Below are 18,983 nucleotides of genomic sequence, written 5' to 3'. Positions count from 1 at the left end.
CCTTCCTCCTACTCTGCCTCTTCCTCATCCTCGTCCTCGAGAGAATCCTCCTCGGGTGAAGAATGCTTTTTCTTCTCCTGCTGTTGAGTCGAGCCATTTCTTCTCTTTGCCTCTGCTCTCTTGCTCTAGTAGAGCTCCTTCTATCTCGTGTAGCTTCAATTCAGGTACATTATTTAGTGTTGCTACAATGTTTTCATATTCACCTTTGTCCACACTCTTCAGAAGCACTGCTAGTGCCTCATCATCTTCTACCTTTTTGCCAATAGCTGCTAGTTGTTGCTTAATGCTTTTATATTTGTTCAAGTGTGTGATTAAAGGTTCACTTTCCTTCATATCCAATTTGTAGAATTGCATTAATAGATTTATCTTTGAATTTTTAGCTTGTGTGCCAAATAATTCATTGAGTTCATCCCATGCATCTTTTGCCCATTGTATCCTTGTGATGTGATGAATGATTTCATCATTTAAACTGAGTGCGATAAGTCCCAATGCTTTTTCATTCCTGCTCTTCCACTCATTTTTCCCTCTAACCTCTAGGCATTCATCTCTTCCCTCAACTAGCCCCCACAGATTTTTCCTCATGAGAGCAGATACATGGTTTTTGTCTGCCATGTGTAAAACTGCTTTCCATTAAATTTGGCTATTTCTTGTGCCGTACTCATGATAATGTGAAGGGGTCCTTACCTCCTTATCTCCAATTTCAAGATTCAAGGGCAGTGTCTACCCTTTTACAACTCAATCTGGTGTTTAGGAGATGATTACAACAGATTTATCAGCATAAAATCACCAAAAATTACATTAAATCAAGGGTAACCAATTTGTACGAAATGGTTGGAGTATCAAACCATCTCCGAATTGCAATATGAAGTTACAAGGGATCTGTATTAGATACCTAATGGTTAACTTGAACCCTCAATTATACCAAAATACAGTGATTAGCATTGATTAATCACTAATTAGCAAATTAATCCTCTGTTTTGTGTGCAAAAAACAAAGTATACGGGGAGCCCAGATCTGAGTCCTTAGAGTTCAAATGAGCTCAAATGCTTTCAAGGCCATCAATAGCAATTAGTCTAGTAGAGGATTCAGCCAAGAAACACAATATTTGACCAAACATTGAATGCTTAATCTATGTTTTACCAAAGTCACCTGTAGATTTGATGAAGAGCTTGGATCTCACTGTAGACTTGATCAAATCAAATTCTGACTTCACCAGCTTGTAGAGAACCCTTAAAAACCCCTAGGGCCAAGAGAAATTTGAGCAATTTGATCTGGAGCAGCAGAGATATCAAATCTTCTTCAGAAAAAAGGCGTCAGCGATTTAGCAAATTTCGTGAGATTTGCTTGGCGGTTTGACATGCGGATTCGCTTGCCTGGACTGTGGGGGGAGGCTAGCTATGTATGCCTAGAAGGGCTTGCCCTAATGTTGCTCCTGGAGGGAGATCAAGCCCCTCCACTGGTTGGGGGTACAGTGGGCTACTTGAAAATAACTAAAAAAGTGATTATTTCTTAATCATCTACTAATCCTAATTAGTTAGATAATGGGCTCATAAACTTGATGGATTCTAGGCTAGGCTCTGATACCATGTTAAAATTACAATAATGTGATGAGCTATGGTGGATCAAATGCTAGAATCAACATCATGAAAACAAAGAGATTAGATGATAATTAAGATGTGATTAGTCAGCTAATTAACTGATAGCTTAATGTAGGCATGGATAATCAAAAACCAACAAATTCTCATTAGGCCAATGCCTCAATTTATAGAGTTTACATCCAAGCATCCAATCCCACTGATTTCTCCTTGATTCACTCCACCTCTTTTGCTTGATTCTCTCCACCTCTCCCAGAATATCTCCACACCTCCTAAATCTCCTCATGCTACCCTTTATTCTCTCCCAGTAGATTCTTCTCACCTTTTCACAGGTTCTCTCACATTTACAGATTCTCTTTTACAGCCTCTAGCCAAGGGCTTGTTCCCGCACACACCCTATTCACTTGTATATTTCAACACCTCCCCTCAAGTGAATACGCCTAGCACACCTAGACCCTATACCAAGTTTCCTCTTATTTGATAGTCCGCGACCAGTGCCTCAAGTCCCTAAACTCATAGTCCTTGACACACACTCTCTCTCTCTCTATGTGTCCAAGGCTACTACAAGTGCCCGTGACCTTGACTAAAGTGCTCATACACACATCTACCACATGGCCTACATCATCGGTGGCTCAGAGGTGGTTTTACTCTATTGGGGCAGGTTACATTGGGTTGTGGAGTTTCTCTCTCTCTCTCTCTCTCTCTCTCTCTCTCTCTCTCTCTCTCTCTCTCTCTCTCTCTCTCTCTCTCTCTCTCTCTCAGAAAAGATGATCTGACTCCACTTCCTTAGGAGCCTCCATGAAGTTTGCTGATGCCGTTCCTTCTCCACTGGGTTTGCTGTAGCAGTCTCTTGCCATGTGTCCTGGCTTTCCACAGTTGTGGCAAGTGAAGGTCCTTCCTCCTACTCTGCCTCTTCCTCGTCCTCGTCCTCGAGAGAATCCTCCTCGGGTGAAGAATGCTTTTTCTTCTCCTGCTGTTGAGTCGAGCCATTTCTTCTCTTTGCCTCTGCTCTCTTGCTCTAGTAGAGCTCCTTCTATCTCGTGTAGCTTCAATTCAGGTACATTATTTAGTGTTGCTACAATGTTTTCATATTCACCTTTGTCCACACTCTTCAGAAGCACTGCTAGTGCCTCATCATCTTCTACCTTTTTGCCAATAGCTGCTAGTTGTTGCTTAATGCTTTTATATTTGTTCAAGTGTGTGATTAAAGGTTCACTTTCCTTCATATCCAATTTGTAGAATTGCATTAATAGATTTATCTTTGAATTTTTAGCTTGTGTGCCAAATAATTCATTGAGTTCATCCCATGCATCTTTTGCCCATTGTATCCTTGTGATGTGATGAATGATTTCATCATTTAAACTGAGTGCGATAAGTCCCAATGCTTTTTCATTCCTGCTCTTCCACTCATTTTTCCCTCTAACCTCTAGGCATTCATCTCTTCCCTCAACTAGCCCCCACAGATTTTTCCTCATGAGAGCAGATACATGGTTTTTGTCTGCCATTGTAAAACTGCTTTCCATTAAATTTGGCTATTTCTTGTGCCGTACTCATGATAATGTGAAGGGGTCCTTACCTCCTGATCTCCAATTTCAAGATTCAAGGGCAGTGTCTACCCTTTTACAACTCAATCTGGTGTTTAGGAGATGATTACAACAGATTTATCAGCATAAAATCACCAAAAATTACATTAAATCAAGGGTAACCAATTTGTACGAAATGGTTGGAGTATCAAACCATCTCCGAATTGCAATATGAAGTTACAAGGGATCTGTATTAGATACCTAATGGTTAACTTGAACCCTCAATTATACCAAAATACAGTGATTAGCATTGATTAATCACTAATTAGCAAATTAATCCTCTATTTTGTGTGCAAAAAACAAAGTATACGGGGAGCCCAGATCTGAGTCCTTAGAGTTCAAATGAGCTCAAATGCTTTCAAGGCCATCAATAGCAATTAGTCTAGTAGAGGATTCAGCCAAGAAACACAATATTTGACCAAACATTGAATGCTTAATCTATGTTTTACCAAAGTCACCTGTAGATTTGATGAAGAGCTTGGATCTCACTGTAGACTTGATCAAATCAAATTCTGACTTCACCAGCTTGTAGAGAACCCTTAAAAACCCCTAGGGCCAAGAGAAATTTGAGCAATTTGATCTGGAGCAGCAGAGATATCAAATCTTCTTCAGAAAAAAGGCGTCAGCGATTTAGCAAATTTCGTGAGATTTGCTTGGCGGTTTGACATGCGGATTCGCTTGCCTGGACTGTGGGGGGAGGCTAGCTATGTATGCCTAGAAGGGCTTGCCCTAATGTTGCTCCTGGAGGGAGATGGGGGTACAGTGGGCTACTTGAAAATAACTAAAAAAGTGATTATTTCTTAATCATCTACTAATCCTAATTAGTTAGATAATGGGCTCATAAACTTGATGGATTCTAGGCTAGGCTCTGATACCATGTTAAAATTACAATAATGTGATGAGCTATGGTGGATCAAATGCTAGAATCAACATCATGAAAACAAAGAGATTAGATGATAATTAAGATGTGATTAGTCAGCTAATTAACTGATAGCTTAATGTAGGCATGGATAATCAAAAACCAACAAATTCTCATTAGGCCAATGCCTCAATTTATAGAGTTTACATCCAAGCATCCAATCCCACTGATTTCTCCTTGATTCACTCCACCTCTTTTGCTTGATTCTCTCCACCTCTCCCAGAATATCTCCACACCTCCTAAATCTCCTCATGCTACCCTTTATTCTCTCCCAGTAGATTCTTCTCACCTTTTCACAGGTTCTCTCACATTTACAGATTCTCTTTTACAGCCTCTAGCCAAGGGCTTGTTCCCGCACACACCCTATTCACTTGTATATTTCAACACCTCCCCTCAAGTGAATACTCCTAGCACACCTAGACCCTATACCAAGTTTCCTCTTATTTGATAGTCCGCGACCAGTGCCTCAAGTCCCTAAACTCATAGTCCTTGACACACACTCTCTCTCTCTCTATGTGTCCAAGGCTACTACAAGTGCCCGTGACCTTGACTAAAGTGCTCATACACACATCTACCACATGGCCTACATCATCGGTGGCTCAGAGGTGGTTTTACTCTATTGGGGCAGGTTACATTGGGTTGTGGAGTTTCTCTCTCTCTCTCTCTCTCTCTCTCTCTCTCTCTCTCTCTCTCTCTCTCTCTCTCTCTCTCAGAAAAGATGATCTGACTCCACTTCCTTAGGAGCCTCCATGAAGTTTGCTGATGCCGTTCCTTCTCCACTGGGTTTGCTGTAGCAGTCTCTTGCCATGTGTCCTGGCTTTCCACAGTTGTGGCAAGTGAAGGTCCTTCTCCTACTCTGCCTCTTCCTCGTCCTCGTCCTCGAGAGAATCCTCCTCGGGTGAAGAATGCTTTTTCTTCTCCTGCTGTTGAGTCGAGCCATTTCTTCTCTTTGCCTCTGCTCTCTTGCTCTAGTAGAGCTCCTTCTATCTCGTGTAGCTTCAATTCAGGTACATTATTTAGTGTTGCTACAATGTTTTCATATTCACCTTTGTCCACACTCTTCAGAAGCACTGCTAGTGCCTCATCATCTTCTACCTTTTTGCCAATAGCTGCTAGTTGTTGCTTAATGCTTTTATATTTGTTCAAGTGTGTGATTAAAGGTTCACTTTCCTTCATATCCAATTTGTAGAATTGTATTAATAGATTTATCTTTGAATTTTTAGCTTGTGTGCCAAATAATTCATTGAGTTCATCCCATGCATCTTTTGCCCATTGTATCCTTGTGATGTGATGAATGATTTCATCATTTAAACTGAGTGCGATAAGTCCTAATACTTTTTCATTCCTACTCTTCCACTCATTTCTCCGTCTAACCTCTAGGCATTCATCTCTTCCCTCAACTAGCCCCCACAGATTTTTCCTCATGAGAGCAGATACATGGTTTTTGTCTGCCATGTGTAAAACTGCTTTCCATTAAATTTGGCTATTTCTTGTGCCGTACTCATGATAATGTGAAGGGGTCCTTACCTCCTTATCTCCAATTTCAAGATTCAAGGGCAGTGTCTACCCTTTTACAACTCAATCTGGTGTTTAGGAGATGATTACAACAGATTTATCAGCATAAAATCACCAAAAATTACATTAAATCAAGGGTAACCAATTTGTACGAAATGGTTGGAGTATCAAACCATCTCCGAATTGCAATATGAAGTTACAAGGGATCTGTATTAGATACCTAATGGTTAACTTGAACCCTCAATTATACCAAAATACAGTGATTAGCATTGATTAATCACTAATTAGCAAATTAATCCTCTGTTTTGTGTGCAAAAAACAAAGTATACGGGGAGCCCAGATCTGAGTCCTTAGAGTTCAAATGAGCTCAAATGCTTTCAAGGCCATCAATAGCAATTAGTCTAGTAGAGGATTCAGCCAAGAAACACAATATTTGACCAAACATTGAATGCTTAATCTATGTTTTACCAAAGTCACCTGTAGATTTGATGAAGAGCTTGGATCTCACTGTAGACTTGATCAAATCAAATTCTGACTTCACCAGCTTGTAGAGAACCCTTAAAAACCCCTAGGGCCAAGAGAAATTTGAGCAATTTGATCTGGAGCAGCAGAGATATCAAATCTTCTTCAGAAAAAAGGCGTCAGCGATTTAGCAAATTTCGTGAGATTTGCTTGGCGGTTTGACATGCGGATTCGCTTGCCTGGACTGTGGGGGGAGGCTAGCTATGTATGCCTAGAAGGGCTTGCCCTAATGTTGCTCCTGGAGGGAGATGGGGGTACAGTGGGCTACTTGAAAATAACTAAAAAAGTGATTATTTCTTAATCATCTACTAATCCTAATTAGTTAGATAATGGGCTCATAAACTTGATGGATTCTAGGCTAGGCTCTGATACCATGTTAAAATTACAATAATGTGATGAGCTATGGTGGATCAAATGCTAGAATCAACATCATGAAAACAAAGAGATTAGATGATAATTAAGATGTGATTAGTCAGCTAATTAACTGATAGCTTAATGTAGGCATGGATAATCAAAAACCAACAAATTCTCATTAGGCCAATGCCTCAATTTATAGAGTTTACATCCAAGCATCCAATCCCACTGATTTCTCCTTGATTCACTCCACCTCTTTTGCTTGATTCTCTCCACCTCTCCCAGAATATCTCCACACCTCCTAAATCTCCTCATGCTACCCTTTATTCTCTCCCAGTAGATTCTTCTCACCTTTTCACAGGTTCTCTCACATTTACAGATTCTCTTTTACAGCCTCTAGCCAAGGGCTTGTTCCCGCACACACCCTATTCACTTGTATATTTCAACACCTCCCCTCAAGTGAATACTCCTAGCACACCTAGACCCTATACCAAGTTTCCTCTTATTTGATAGTCCGCGACCAGTGCCTCAAGTCCCTAAACTCATAGTCCTTGACACACACTCTCTCTCTCTCTATGTGTCCAAGGCTACTATAAGTGCCCGTGACCTTGACTAAAGTGCTCATACACACATCTACCACATGGCCTACATCATCGGTGGCTCAGAGGTGGTTTTACTCTATTGGGGCAGGTTACATTGGGTTGTGGAGTTTCTCTCTCTCTCTCTCTCTCTCTCTCTCTCTCTCTCTCTCTCTCTCTCTCTCTCTCTCTCTCTCTCTCTCTCTCTCTCTCTCTCTCTCTCTCTCAGAAAAGATGATCTGACTCCACTTCCTTAGGAGCCTCCATGAAGTTTGCTGATGCCGTTCCTTCTCCACTGGGTTTGCTGTAGCAGTCTCTTGCCATGTGTCCTGGATTTCCACAGTTGTGGCAAGTGAAGGTCCTTCCTCCTACTCTGCCTCTTCCTCGTCCTCATCCTCGAGAGAATCCTCCTCGGGTGAAGAATGCTTTTTCTTCTCCTGCTGTTGAGTCGAGCCATTTCTTCTCTTTGCCTCTGCTCTCTTGCTCTAGTAGAGCTCCTTCTATCTCGTGTAGCTTCAATTCAGGTACATTATTTAGTGTTGCTACAATGTTTTCATATTCACCTTTGTCCACACTCTTCAGAAGCACTGCTAGTGCCTCATCATCTTCTACCTTTTTGCCAATAGCTGCTAGTTGTTGCTTAATGCTTTTATATTTGTTCAAGTGTGTGATTAAAGGTTCACTTTCCTTCATATCCAATTTGTAGAATTGCATTAATAGATTTATCTTTGAATTTTTAGCTTGTGTGCCAAATAATTCATTGAGTTCATCCCATGCATCTTTTGCCCATTGTATCCTTGTGATGTGATGAATGATTTCATCATTTAAACTGAGTGCGATAAGTCCCAATGCTTTTTCATTCTTGCTCTTCCACTTATTTTTCCCTCTAACCTCTAGGCATTCATCTCTTCCCTCAACTAGCCCCCACAGATTTTTCCTCATGAGAGCAGATACATGGTTTTTGTCTGCCATGTGTAAAACTGCTTTCCATTAAATTTGGCTATTTCTTGTGCCGTACTCATGATAATGTGAAGGGGTCCTTACCTCCTGATCTCCAATTTCAAGATTCAAGGGCAGTGTCTACCCTTTTACAACTCAATCTGGTGTTTAGGAGATGATTACAACAGATTTATCAGCATAAAATCACCAAAAATTACATCAAATCAAGGGTAACCAATTTGTACGAAATGGTTGGAGTATCAAACCATCTCCGAATTGCAATATGAAGTTACAAGGGATCTGTATTAGATACCGAATGGTTAACTTAAACCCTCAATTATACCAAAATACAGTGATTAGCATTGATTAATCACTAATTAGCAAATTAATCCTCTATTTTGTGTGCAAAAAACAAAGTATACGGGGAGCCCAGATCTGAGTCCTTAGAGTTCAAATGAGCTCAAATGCTTTCAAGGCCATCAATAGCAATTAGTCTAGTAGAGGATTCAGCCAAGAAACACAATATTTGACCAAACATTGAATGCTTAATCTATGTTTTACCAAAGTCACCTGTAGATTTGATGAAGAGCTTGGATCTCACTGTAGACTTGATCAAATCGAATTCTGACTTCACCAGCTTGTAGAGAACCCTTAAAAACCCCTAGGGCCAAGAGAAATTTGAGCAATTTGATCTGGAGCAGCAGAGATATCAAATCTTCTTCAGAAAAAAGGCGTCAGCGATTTAGCAAATTTCGTGAGATTTGCTTGGCGGTTTGACATGCGGATTCGCTTGCCTGGACTGTGGGGGGAGGCTAGCTATGTATGCCTAGAAGGGCTTGCCCTAATGTTGCTCCTGGAGGGAGATGGGGGTACAGTGGGCTACTTGAAAATAACTAAAAAAGTGATTATTTCTTAATCATCTACTAATCCTAATTAGTTAGATAATGGGCTCATAAACTTGATGGATTCTAGGCTAGGCTCTGATACCATGTTAAAATTACAATAATGTGATGAGCTATGGTGGATCAAATGCTAGAATCAACATCATGAAAACAAAGAGATTAGATGATAATTAAGATGTGATTAGTCAGCTAATTAACTGATAGCTTAATGTAGGCATGGATAATCAAAAACCAACAAATTCTCATTAGGCCAATGCCTCAATTTATAGAGTTTACATCCAAGCATCCAATCCCACTGATTTCTCCTTGATTCACTCCACCTCTTTTGCTTGATTCTCTCCACCTCTCCCAGAATATCTCCACACCTCCTAAATCTCCTCATGCTACCCTTTATTCTCTCCCAGTAGATTCTTCTCACCTTTTCACAGGTTCTCTCACATTTACAGATTCTCTTTTACAGCCTCTAGCCAAGGGCTTGTTCCCGCACACACCCTATTCACTTGTATATTTCAACACCTCCCCTCAAGTGAATACTCCTAGCACACCTAGACCCTATACCAAGTTTCCTCTTATTTGATAGTCCGCGACCAGTGCCTCAAGTCCCTAAACTCATAGTCCTTGACACACACTCTCTCTCTCTCTATGTGTCCAAGGCTACTACAAGTGCCCGTGACCTTGACTAAAGTGCTCATACACACATCTACCACATGGCCTACATCATCGGTGGCTCAGAGGTGGTTTTACTCTATTGGGGCAGGTTACATTGGGTTGTGGAGTTCTCTCTCTCTCTCTCTCTCTCTCTCTCTCTCTCTCTCTCTCTCTCTCTCTCTCTCTCTCTCTCTCTCTCTCTCTCTCTCTCTCTCAGAAAAGATGATCTGACTCCACTTCCTTAGGAGCCTCCATGAAGTTTGCTGATGCCGTTCCTTCTCCACTGGGTTTGCTGTAGCAGTCTCTTGCCATGTGTCCTGGCTTTCCACAGTTGTGGCAAGTGAAGGTCCTTCCTCCTACTCTGCCTCTTCCTCGTCCTCGTCCTCGAGAGAATCCTCCTCGGGTGAAGAATGCTTTTTCTTCTCCTGCTGTTGAGTCGAGCCATTTCTTCTCTTTGCCTCTGCTCTCTTGCTCTAGTAGAGCTCCTTCTATCTCGTGTAGCTTCAATTCAGGTACATTATTTAGTGTTGCTACAATGTTTTCATATTCACCTTTGTCCACACTCTTCAGAAGCACTGCTAGTGCCTCATCATCTTCTACCTTTTTGCCAATAGCTGCTAGTTGTTGCTTAATGCTTTTATATTTGTTCAAGTGTGTGATTAAAGGTTCACTTTCCTTCATATCCAATTTGTAGAATTGCATTAATAGATTTATCTTTGAATTTTTAGCTTGTGTGCCAAATAATTCATTGAGTTCATCCCATGCATCTTTTGCCCATTGTATCCTTGTGATGTGATGAATGATTTCATCATTTAAACTGAGTGCGATAAGTCCCAATGCTTTTTCATTCCTGCTCTTCCACTCATTTTTCCCTCTAACCTCTAGGCATTCATCTCTTCCCTCAACTAGCCCCCACAGATTTTTCCTCATGAGAGCAGATACATGGTTTTTGTCTGCCATGTGTAAAACTGCTTTCCATTAAATTTGGCTATTTCTTGTGCCGTACTCATGATAATGTGAAGGGGTCCTTACCTCCTGATCTCCAATTTCAAGATTCAAGGGCAGTGTCTACCCTTTTACAACTCAATCTAGTGTTTAGGAGATGATTACAACAGATTTATCAGCATAAAATCACCAAAAATTACATTAAATCAAGGGTAACCAATTTGTACGAAATGGTTGGAGTATCAAACCATCTCCGAATTGCAATATGAAGTTACAAGGGATCTGTATTAGATACCTAATGGTTAACTTGAACCCTCAATTATACCAAAATACAGTGATTAGCATTGATTAATCACTAATTAGCAAATTAATCCTCTATTTTGTGTGCAAAAAACAAAGTATACGGGGAGCCCAGATCTGAGTCCTTAGAGTTCAAATGAGCTCAAATGCTTTCAAGGCCATCAATAGCAATTAGTCTAGTAGAGGATTCAGCCAAGAAACACAATATTTGACCAAACATTGAATGCTTAATCTATGTTTTACCAAAGTCACCTGTAGATTTTATGAAGAGCTTGGATATCTCACTGTAGACTTGATCAAATCAAATTCTGACTTCACCAGCTTGTAGAGAACCCTTAAAAACCCCTAGGGCCAAGAGAAATTTGAGCAATTTGATCTGGAGCAGTAGAGATATCAAATCTTCTTCAGAAAAAAGGCGTCAGCGATTTAGCAAATTTCGTGAGATTTGCTTGGTGGTTTGACATGCGGATTCGCTTGCCTGGACTGTGGGGGGAGGCTAGCTATGTATGCCTAGAAGGGCTTGCCCTAATGTTGCTCCTGGAGGGAGATCAAGCCCCTCCACTGGTTGGGGGTACAGTGGGCTACTTGAAAATAACTAAAAAAGTGATTATTTCTTAATCATCTACTAATCCTAATTAGTTAGATAATGGGCTCATAAACTTGATGGATTCTAGGCTAGGCTCTGATACCATGTTAAAATTACAATAATGTGATGAGCTATGGTGGATCAAATGCTAAAATCAACATCATAAAAACAAAGAGATTAGATGATAATTAAGATGTGATTAGTCAGCTAATTAACTGATAGCTTAATGTAGGCATGGATAATCAAAAACCAACAAATTCTCATTAGGCCAATGCCTCAATTTATAGAGTTTACATCCAAGCATCCAATCCCACTGATTTCTCCTTGATTCACTCCACCTCTTTTGCTTGATGCTCTCCACCTCTCCCAGAATATCTCCACACCTCCTAAATCTCCTCATGCTACCCTTTATTCTCTCCCAGTAGATTCTTCTCACCTTTTCACAGGTTCTCTCACATTTACAGATTCTCTTTTATAGCCTCTAGCCAAGGGCTTGTTCCTGCACACACCCTATTCACTTGTATATTTCAACAACTTCAACCCCAACAGCTTCTCGACAAGAATGGAGGCCCAAGCAACACCAAGGAAGTCACTCAACCACTCTCATGCAATCAGTACCTACACAAGAGCTTGTGTGTTCGAACAACCCCAATGGTAACCAACCAATAGTCTTACCTACCGCCTTGACAACATTCAACCCAAAAATTCAAGAATCAATTCCCACGACTGCAACGGAGACTTATGTCTGCCACGTAGCTTCTGCACTTACACTTCACATCCTGTGAGGGGTGAAAAGAGCTTACCATGTATATAAGTGAATATCTCTTATAATACAACATACTCTCCCATTGTGCAATTGAGTCTTGCTCTTACTAATCTCTCTCCCTAATGCATGCTAGTGAGTGTGTGTGAGTGAAGTGAGGTGAGAGGAGGGACGAGTACCCATAGTGCAACGCGACGGTGTGACAACGCTGGCGGGAGGTGCGGTGGAATTGCTGTAAAGCTCGGAGACCTCAAGGGTTACGAGTTCGGCCATTGGAAAGATCCTCATGACAATTGCAGTTCACCAGGTAATCTTTTGTTGGATGTGTTTCAGGGGGGTTAGGGTGAGCCATAACACTTGTCATATTGCTTCTTCATAACACCAATAGTCTTTTACAACCAACAACACAAATCCTCTTGAAAAACCTCAACACGAATACAACATACAGAGGTATACCTCTTCCATAATTTCCTTGATTTGATGATTGCAAGTTTTACAATGGAAGTGCTAGATTCTCTTGCATAACTACTTTCACCATGTTTGTTACTTAACTGGTGATGATCAAAGCCACCAATCATACTCTCCACATTAGACATGCGAGAGTTGGTATCACCGAACTGCAATATTTTTTTGAAGTTGGAGACATTCTTCTTCACATGACATGGCATCACCCATGCTGACCTTTTCAGGTTCCTCTTATATCGTCCATATTCACACAAAATTTGTTGCAAACAAAAACGAATACTTCTATCTTGGCTCACCTCACCTTGCTGAGGTTTTGAATACTTTGCAATAAGGCCTTTGTCCTTAGCTTGCAAAGAACACTTCATAATATTTTCTTCATTGTCTATAAATATATTAAAAAATAGGTGTCAAAGTATTATTTTAATCCTTAGTAATCTTTATTTCATGTGCATATGTGCGGTTGTAAGATAAATAAAAGATTCCTCATTTCTAACATTTACTCTCAAAGTTCTAAATTCTAAAAGACCCTTCTTTTCATGTCGATGAGTATTTGGAATCAACTATTATTATTGTGGTCTTATATTATTCCAGAAAGTTAATTTGGTTTCTTCGTAGCAACTATGAGAACAAATCATTGTTGGCTTATTATTATTGTGTGAACATGGATCGATTATGCAAGGCTTGTGTGATTATGCCAATAAAGCCTTATTTCTTCAACATGTTATTTCATTGATTAGGCTAGCCATGTTGTGCTTCAATAAACATGTTAAATATCTGCATCTCCCTCGTATTATACATTCTAAGTGCACGTGAGAAGCCATAGGCATTGAGAAAACTTCACATAATGAAGTTTTGATAGCCATTGTGATCCCTAAAGCCTTGTTATGGCTCACCCTAACCCCCCTTGAAACACATCCACAACAAGAGATTACCTAGTGAACTGCAACTGCCGTGAGGATCTTTCCAATGGCCAAGCTCGTAACCCTTGAGATCTCCAAGCTCTACAACTCCTTGAGAAGCAATTCCACCGTGCCTCTGCGAGCGTTGTCACACCATCGCATTGCACTACGGGTACTTGCCCCTCCTCTCACCTCACTTTACTCACACACACTCACTAGCATGCATTAGGGAGAGAGATTAGCAAGAGGATTAGCAAGATCAAGACTCAATTGCACAATGGAAGAGTATGTTGTATTATGAGAGATATTCACTTATATACATGGCCATAAGTGTTCACACTCACTTAAACTTTGGTCGGTTGGGCACTTTAGGCTCATAAGAGGCCTAGTGCTATTACAATGACTACTCTCATAATATATCCATGAAGTACATCACTTAGGACTTTATCCTAACTTGATACTACATGCTCTTGAAGTGGAAATAGCCATAATTAGTCCGTCACACCATTACGCGTGCTTGTCCAAGCTATAGCTTTGGACACCATTGCTTTATATCTTGAATGTATGACCTTTTGGTGTATCTACCTTGACTCCTCATGTAAGATAATGGTGGTAGCTCTCGTTAACCCTAGGAATGGGTTAATAAGCCTTTGGAGGGACAACACACTCAAACCTTGCACAAGGATAATATAGGTTCACCTATACAATCACCATGTTTTTTTGGTTCCAAAGAGTGCAACAACACTCCTAGTGGTTGTAGTCAGTAGGGTTGGAACTTGGGCATTGCCTATAGATTCAAACCTCGTACCAACTAGCTTCATTATGAATCCCTCCACTATGTCTTAAAGAAGAGTTGAAAATGCTTCATGCGATGCATTTCATAGCCCCTTTGAGCCCTAAAGTGGGCCATGCCATGAAAGTAATTGGGTTTATAGAATTATGCGGGGTGTTTGAGTTATTCGTAAAACTATGGTGGTTAGGGAGTGTTTGAATTACTTATAAAGTCATGGTGGTCAGGGAAATGGATAGGGGGAGATAGAAATTTTGGAGGTTTCCAAGGCTTGGAGCATATGAAAAGCCCCTTAGGGACGTACTTGAGTTTGCTTAAGTATACTAGTGGCTTGACCCATCCCTGACGAGCAAGAGTATTCTTGCATGCATTCTTGTCGACCGCAAATTAGTGCAGTAGAGAGAGGTGTTGCTCTAGAGTTCCAAGGTCACGGGTTCAAGCCCTCATTGCACAAGCAATGGCACGCATGGGTGTGAGTGTTGTGTTGCACTTTCTAATTCCAGCCAATTCCCAAAAAAAAGAAATGCTTGTCCTTGAAGGGTACGTAGAGATAAGCCTTATATTTGAAGCCCATGATGGGCCCCATGGTCCTTAACTTGCCCACCTATATATAAACACACCATGCTTGCCATATATATCCATGTAGAAGCTCCTAAAGTACTTACTTTCTTTGAATAAAGCACCAAACTTGGCACAAATATACAGCTAGCATTCCAACCCAATATAATGTTGACAATCTCAACACACGTGAACAAAGCTTTAAAACAATCTTTGGGCAACTAGATTATCTCTCCTTGGAAGCCTATACTCCTCACCTCCATCTGGCAAAATAAATTTAAGAAAAAAAATTAGCTATTGCAAGATATAGTGGAAAAAAAAAGAGAATGACAAAACCTTACAAAACTCATTTGGTGGATCAATTAAGGGGTTTGAACAGGCTTGTAGACAGCAAATCGAAAAATTATGTATTGTCCAGTGCATATGACTCGAAAATCTAACCTATCAGGCTTTTCATAGTCCACAAACATTATATGTACATGAAATTGATCCGCAATTTTAGACTATAAATTCCAAGGAGCCCAAAGCTCTCATTGTAAGTGTCTTGACCATACAAACCCATCAATAATCTGGGTTCTAAAAAATAAAGATATTCCCTATCGTAAATCGAATGTATCAATAGCAACATAAATTTATCAAATTAAATGCAAAAGCTACATAAAAAGTAGGTTTCTATATATATTGTAAAACATCGGTGCTCTTTAATAGTTCGATAATTAGAGATGTTGTTGCTTGTCCTTCCCAAAATAGAGGGTCTACAATTGAGCCATGAATATTAAATAGATTATGAAAAACAATAATACCTATATTATAGTAATCTCAAAATATATTACCTTCAATATCTTATCCATCACCATAAACAAATGAAAATGATCTCCTTGCCACCTCCATCCTAAGCAATATACCCCTGATATCAAATATAACACTCACTACACTAATCATTTACATAACACTTTAAGGTCTCTCTTTCTCTCTATATTTATATACGCGCGCGTGTGTGTGTGTGTGTGTGTGTGTGTGTTGAGTATTCTGTGCGAAGAAAGAAAAATAAATAATGCCACTGTATATAAAAGCAAGTCAAAAACAAACATTTGCTTATTCAAATGTTTAAAAAAACAAACAGGAACTCACCCTAATACACTCAATGTTTGTCCTTGGGACTTATTTATTGACATACCAAAAGCTAACCTTACAGGAAATTGTCTCCTACTCATGTCAAAAGAAGGCAATTGAAGCATAGTAGGTATGAATGTTATCCTAGGAATAAAGACCATGTCTCCAATGTTTATACTTGTAATGATTTCTACTTCTATCACGTTTGAGTGAAATTGCTTGCATATCAATTTGGTACCATTACAAAGTCCCCGCCAAGGATCCAAACTATGGAGGAGCATGATAGGAGATTAATCTTTAGAATCAAGCGATGAAGAGGGTAACCACCACCCAAGTTCAAACTGAAGATCTTTGTATACCCATTCTACCAAACTCAAAATGGAGTTCCCATGGATCAACATTCGTGGTGGTATTACCACTCTGCCTTCATTGTTTGGGTGGCCTATAAAGCCATCTCCAATTTGTAATGTCCATTTGACAAATTCTTGTTCTGTACAATCATAAACACTCTATTTAACCCGTATGTTTTGGGCGAGCTTCAAAACATTTACAAATCTCCAAACATGTGATTGGCATAACATTGCATCAACAATATCCTCACGTGATCCCTTTGGCACTGTTAGATAAGTGTCATCTCCAGATGGTGTCATGCTAGTGGCACACTCTTTAGCCTCTAGGCATTTTTGGGATTTATAGCATTCATTTCCATTTTTTCCTATTCACACACATTTTTGGGTGGAGGAACTTTCCTATATATATGAGGCATTGTGGTTCATTTCTAATGAAGTTGGCTAGTGGTTCATTGATGAGTTCTTGAGTACATTGTCTCTTCTCTCATCTCTTCTTTCTCACATGGTATCAGAGCAAGGTGGTGGCGCACATAGAGCCTCCTTATCCTTCTTCCTCTCTACCTCTAGTCCTCTTCAACAACCCCGCTTTCAATTGCGTTTTTTCATTTCTTAATTTTCTAAATGCGTTTTTGAGGAATTGTGCCCACGAAACCTACTGGAATCATCGTGGTCTACAACTTTGCAGAAGAAAGTTTTCGCAAATTCCTCACCATTTTTGAGTTATTCTTCGCAGACTGCCTGCATGCAGAATTTCTGCTTGTGTTTTTTTGCAGAAGCCCTTACTCATCATCCTTGCACTCATTCAATGATGCAAGAGGCTTCAAACTAGCCCCTTACCATCCTCTACAAGTGTGTTTTTAAAGCACTTCAATCCGAGTCCTACAACTCTACTTGCGGTGAAAACATTGCCAACTAGTTTTCCCTACATGCAGTAGCGTTTTTTTGGAGGCTTCTTGTGGAGAGATTTCTTGGCTATGTTTTCATCATCAACTTCAGCCCTCTTCATGGTGTTTTGAGGTACATATTCATCCTCTTTTCTACACCTTTCTACCGGCTGAAAATTCCACTTTGCCACACACTTTATGTTTGCATTTTTGTGGACAATCAACTTCTCCATACTCCTCCTACCTAAGGCTACACTCTCAGCCCTCTTTTGGTGGTTTCTACGGAGTCTATTGGTTCATATATCGGCTGCGTTTTTTCACACTATCTTTGTGCATATTTTGGAGATACTTCCTTGGTGGACAGCCCATCTATTGGCTGCATTTTTGGAGGTACGACACTTCTTCCCTTGTGTTTTCCCACATCTCCTATGAGACGGTTGGACCGGCAACTACTACAACGAAAGTTGGTGCAATTCCTTCTTCGGTAGGTGCTTCTACTTTCTCTTTTCCGTCATATCCATTACCTTCTACGAATCCTTTCTTTCTTCTTTGTCCTTTATGCCTTTCTATCCACATACTTCTATGCCCTCTATGGTATATCCCCCTACATCATCTATGCCATTTATGGCAACTTCATCTACTATGATTCCTTCTTCTACTACTTCCACTACTACTCCTCTCCCCACTCAATCATATCAGCCTTTTAACCCATTCACTCAATCTTTGAGCCTTCCAAGTCTTTCCGATTCACAAAAGCTTACCCCAAACAACTACCACACTTGGTCCTTGTTTATGCAACTTCTTTTGGAAAGTGCCGGGGTGTGGTCTATAATCACTTCTCCTCATATGGTGCCTTCTTAATATCAAACATATATGGATGCACGGGCCAAAGCTTTACTTGTGCATGGCATGTCTACATCGGTTGTGTCTCAATTTCTCTCTACAAGGAGTACGGCTCAACAATTATGGCACGCTATACAACCACACGACAGAGCCAGCATGGGCTAAGAGAGAGAGAGAGAGGAACAAACCAAGTATCATGCATGCGACCAAATCGTGAAGGAGAGGAGGTAGAGCCGCATCCAAAAGGTTGAGGAGCGGGATTCAAATCTCTGCGCTGGCCACCTACATAAAACTAAACAAAGGCGACGGCGGCTGCTCTGCTGGCGCAATCAAGTCCTGCACATTCCTTCAATCTTCTTCTGCATGGCAGAGGCGGGGCCTCTTTTGCACTACGCAGTCAGCTTGAAGGCGGGTATGGGGGCCTCTTCTGGATGGCACAGGTGGTTCGTAGAGGGGTGGCCCAACCACCTAAAAATCGTGCCATGTGGCGGTTGGGAATAGCCCTATAATATATAGATAGTTTACTAGTAGCATCATTCAAGAGTTGAAGTAAAGAGTAACCAGCGCACAGAGAAAGTGAGGAGTCTCAGCACTAAGTCCTACCAATAGAGTCTCACCACGGTAGAGCCAGCATGGGCTAAGAGAGACTCACCATGACAGAGTCAGCACAGGCAGAGAGAGAGAGAGAGAGAGAGAGAGAGAGAGAGAGAGAGAGAGAGAGAGAGAGGAACAAACCAAGTATTATGCATGCGACCAAATCGTGAAGGAGAGGAGGTAGAGCCACATCCAAAAGGCTGAGGAGCGGGATTCAAATCTCTGCGCTGGCCACCTACATAAAACTAAACAAAGGCGGCAGCTGCTGGCGCAATCAAGTCCTGCACATTCCTTTAATCTTCTTCTGCATGGCGGAGGCGGGGCCTCTTTTGCACTAC

This window comes from Cibotium barometz, chromosome 4 (assembly GCF_041138505.1).
Source record: "Cibotium barometz isolate CiBa-2024 chromosome 4, ASM4113850v1, whole genome shotgun sequence".
Classification (NCBI taxonomy): Eukaryota; Viridiplantae; Streptophyta; class Polypodiopsida; order Cyatheales; family Cibotiaceae; genus Cibotium; species Cibotium barometz.
Note: the sequence above shows the minus strand (reverse complement) of the source record.